The sequence below is a fragment of the Musa acuminata genome, chromosome BXJ2-3 (assembly GCF_036884655.1).
Source record: "Musa acuminata AAA Group cultivar baxijiao chromosome BXJ2-3, Cavendish_Baxijiao_AAA, whole genome shotgun sequence".
NCBI lineage: Eukaryota > Viridiplantae > Streptophyta > Magnoliopsida > Zingiberales > Musaceae > Musa > Musa acuminata.
The window spans coordinates 208,445-212,768 of NC_088340.1; the positions used below are offsets into that span (position 1 = coordinate 208,445).

A 4,324-nucleotide genomic window follows, 5' to 3' on the forward strand; every position below is an offset into this window, starting at 1 on the left:
AATGAAGCTGGGGAGAGACGACACTTTTTGTCGTCGTTGCAGTCGGAAGGAGATGATAAAAAAGGCTGAGGACGCGACAGGGCTCGCTGATTCGCCGCCGATGGCACCAAAACGATCGATCGCAACCCTGCTGGGCCCAAGTCTCTGCTTTCTTCTGAATCTCTCCTCCAGATCTCTGCTTCCGATCGTTCCTTAGATCTCTCTCTCTCTCTCTCTCGCTCTCTCTCCCCTCTGCCCTAAGCTTCGGAGTTATCTTTCACCGTCGGGAAATGGTGGCAACCACTTCGTTTTTGCTGGGAGGGTGTTAGAGGGTAGGGGGATGGCGTCTGACGGCGGGAGTGAAGCGATCCGACCGGCGACGGCGGAGGAGGAGGCGTCGAAGAGGAACACCGACTGCGTCTATTTCTTGGCATCACCTTTGACCTGCAAGAAGGTATCTTTCCTTCTCTCTCTGGTTTTCTTCTAGCTGGAAGCGTTGCCAACTTTCCGCTTCTACCGCATGAGTTCGGTCTCCAGGACTGATGTGTATATCCCCCGTTGGTGTTTCCCATGAGCACTTGTCGGCGCTTGGTGAAACCCTAGAATTTTTTGGGTGGTGTGGAAACATGAAGCTGGGGATGGTTGCTGAAAGTTAAGTTTGGTCGTTCATGGTATTATATTGTGTGGTCTTTTGGGGGTAACGCCATCGGTTTGGAAAAAGGAAAGCTTGGTCTTGATGAACCAGTTTTGTTATTATGGTTGCCCATGTGACACAGGCTACTACTATTTTTGCATATATTGTATTAAGTTTTCAGATTGGAGAAGTTACTACTATGCTGCATATGTTCCTTGCGTGACTAAAAATTTAATTAAAAGTAATAGTCACCCAGTTTTAGGTGATACTTATATGCTACTTACATTGTGGCAGATGTGGTCTCTTATCCTGCGGTCTATGTATCTCCATATTTTTCATGTTGTGCCCTTTTATTTCTCTTCGTTCATTATTGTCTGCAATTGTATCTATAGAGATTTTTTTTTACAAGTGGAACTACATGTGAACAGGCTTGTGTTATCGGCTAGTTTTGTGCATCATTTCGTTTTGATACACATTTTGGTCTAAAATGTAACTGAGCTTTGGTCATTCAGGGGAGTGACTGTGAGTATCGGCACAATCAGGGAACCAGAATGAACCCAAGGGATTGCTGGTATTGGTTAAAAGGGAACTGCCTCAATCCAAAATGTTCATTCCGCCATCCGGTAAGTCTCTTCTCATTTTCTTGTTTATGTAGTATATATGTGCATGAGTTCTGGCATTCTCTAAAAGGAGATTTTGCATCATGTTAGTGTGGAGATGACACTCCATTTTGGACATCCACATGAGTTAGGACCTGCAAGCATCACATGATGAATGTCATGTGATGAATATGAAATATCATTTGGGACATGAAAGTTTTGTGCTAACCTTGTTCCAAAATGAACATCACATGATTATTAAAAAGGCACATTCACTGAATTCCTTTAGCCTTTGTTTTCAATTACTACCATGTTGCACGTGAAGCTCATTTTTGTTCTTTTTCAGCCACTTGATTCCTGGTTTGCAACACCGATGCCTTCCTCAGGACCACTTCAACTTCTTCAAACTGCACCAACAACACAAATCCCAGCTGCATGTGCGCCTCTTAGTAATAATATCAATAAGAAAAGTTCTCCCTGCTACTATTTCCAAAGGGGCAGTGTTTGAAAGGTGAATGGTGTCCTTTTATTCACGAGCCACAGGAATTTAGCAGTTCTGTCTTGCAACAGGTTGCAAAAGCTTCTACATGTCTTGCTGAACCACCAGCAACCATTAAGGATACACAGCAGAACATCAATATGCAGCAGAATGCTGTCAAACTTAATCGTGATAAACCAAAGGCAACTGATGAAATGCCAGTTATAATGCCACCTGTTAAGGTAGTCATCAAAGACAAGAATGCTTCTGAAGATGACTTATTAGATCATAAAGTGCTTCCACCTAATTCATTGAATGGTGAACCTCCTGCACTGCCACATAATCCACATAATTTTGTTCCCACTAGCGGTGCCTGTTCTGTGAATCATCAGTTACAGCCTTTAGATGAGCAACCCGTGGTTGGCAGGGATACTGATGAGTTATTGCATGAATACTCCCCTGGTTTTGATGTACTAGTGGAAGATGATATCGAGGATCCGGATTTCTTTCACAATGAAGATAATTTTGGAAGGGTGTCAGCTCATAGTGGACAGCACCTGGAACCTGAAAATGAGCGCCATAGGGATTACGAACCTATGACCAGAATTGAAAGGGATCCATGTAATGGGATAGACAAATATGACAATTATGAGCAAACACAAGGTAGATATGGTTGGGATCCGAAGACTTCTGACAGAATCTTGGACAAACCATCATCACTTGAAAGAAGGGTGCTTGACAACGAGACAATACTTGGTGGGATGGATGACTCAGATTTGCGCCATCAGCTACTTAAAAAACGAAAACTTAATGGTTCAAGGTCTACTGGTGGTTTTGATGGTCATGGTGACTACTACCAGAGGGACGACTTGGATGCTGAGAAGAGAGATTATGGTCGACATTCCCGAGATCAAAGGCAATTTTCTCCAGAGAAATCAATGAGCATTCGTCTACAAGGTAGGATAACATTTCCTGGGCGGTCTTCAGTAGATATAGCCAGCAATTTGAACTTGGAGAAAGAGAGAGGCAGGAGACCTCGAGACACACACTCACCAGTGAGGCGAATGAACCACCAGACAAAACGTCCTGGGAGAATAAAACAGCAACTAAGTGAGGATTTCAGCAAAGACACAGCCACAAAGAGTATTAGGAATAAACCAACTATAGGAGATGACACAAACTCTCCAGATTTTGCTGGTCCAAAATCTATTGCAGAGATGAAAGGTGCAAGGATTAATGGACACTCCTATGAGCGTTCAATCAAAAGTATCATTGCTAATACCAATCTGAACAGAGTGAAGACTGGACAAGTAGAGAGGCTTCAGGAATCAGAAGATTCTTTATCGTTTGAAGGTCCAAAGCCACTGAGTGACATCCTGAAGGGGAAAAGGGAGTTGGCATACACAGACAGTGAAATTTCTACTGGTCAGCATGAAAACATTCAAGGTGGTGGGGAACCTGCTGTCAATGATTCTGAGCTTGTAGCACCAAGTTTGCAATCTGTTACTCCATTAGATGCTGAAAAAGAAACAAATTATACAATTGACAACCATAAAAGGCACAAGTTTAGAGCAGATGATGATGAGAACCTAACTAATGAAGGTCAGTCTTCAGCCAAAGCTGATGATGTGGAAATCGAAGAGAACGTAGAAGATGAACTGGAAAACTATAATCAGAGGGATGAGGACTTTGGTCATGGTGACGAAAACACATTTCAGGGTGACGAAGATGAGTTTGACGACGAAGATGACTTTGCTAGAAAGGTCAGTGTCATGATATCTTGAAAACTGATGTAACAGGTATCAGTTTTGCATATCCTGTTGTTGAAGAAGCCTCAATCGGTCAATAATGTGATCTTTTGAATCTCTTGGAAGATAATGATGGCACTTGCCAATTTTTTTTTTAGAAGCACATAGTCCCAAAGCATTTCTCTTCTTTCTGGTTGACATAGAGGCTCAATGGAATGATAGCATGCTGAAGAATCACAAGTCCTCTTCAGTTGTTGAATCTTGTTTGCTGCTCAGTTTTACTGATTTTTGTTCTTTGGAACCTTGGTTGTGTAAGATGCCTCGCATTGCAAGGTATTTGTTCTGTTTCAGTGCACCAAATAGATAAGTAATCAGTCACTTCTCCGGGGTATGTTCTGCTCACCAAAATTCTCAGAGTTGTTGATATGGTAATGTAACTGTGAGAGTCCCATCATCCATATATCTGGGTGGAGACAATATCGACTTCACAATGTTGAGAAATTGTGGCAGCAATTTCCTGTATTGGACATGATAAATCAGAAGAAGAAAGAATGTTGTATTCATGCTCTCAGTATGAAATCGACGTTCCCTCCTTTTCATGAGTGATTGATTTCAAGTTGCTTGATATTTAATTTGTATTGGAGGGAGGTTAATTGGAAATTAATTAATTCTCCTCTATATGAAAAAAATTAATTAATTTTTCTTATCCCTCGTAAACCTTATTCAGAGATTTATTTAAGGTTAATTATAATTTAATTATTACTTTTAGTTATTATATATGTTTATTATCATAATTTAGTCATATATTCAAGTCTACTAGTATACTTTGACTTATTATACTATAGTTAAAGTATACATTAATGTTTATGTATTGTTCAATCTATAT

At 40.9% G+C, this 4,324-nt stretch overlaps 1 pseudogene across 1 annotated transcript; it reads left to right on the plus strand.

The window, feature by feature from the left end:
- On the plus strand, positions 1-4,037 carry LOC135606681 (zinc finger CCCH domain-containing protein 32-like; annotated as a pseudogene). The gene is made up of 3 exons (XR_010484875.1): positions 1-433; positions 1,126-1,236; positions 1,559-4,037. The product of XR_010484875.1 is annotated as a zinc finger CCCH domain-containing protein 32-like (transcript).
- Positions 4,038-4,324: the final 287 nt, after the last annotated feature.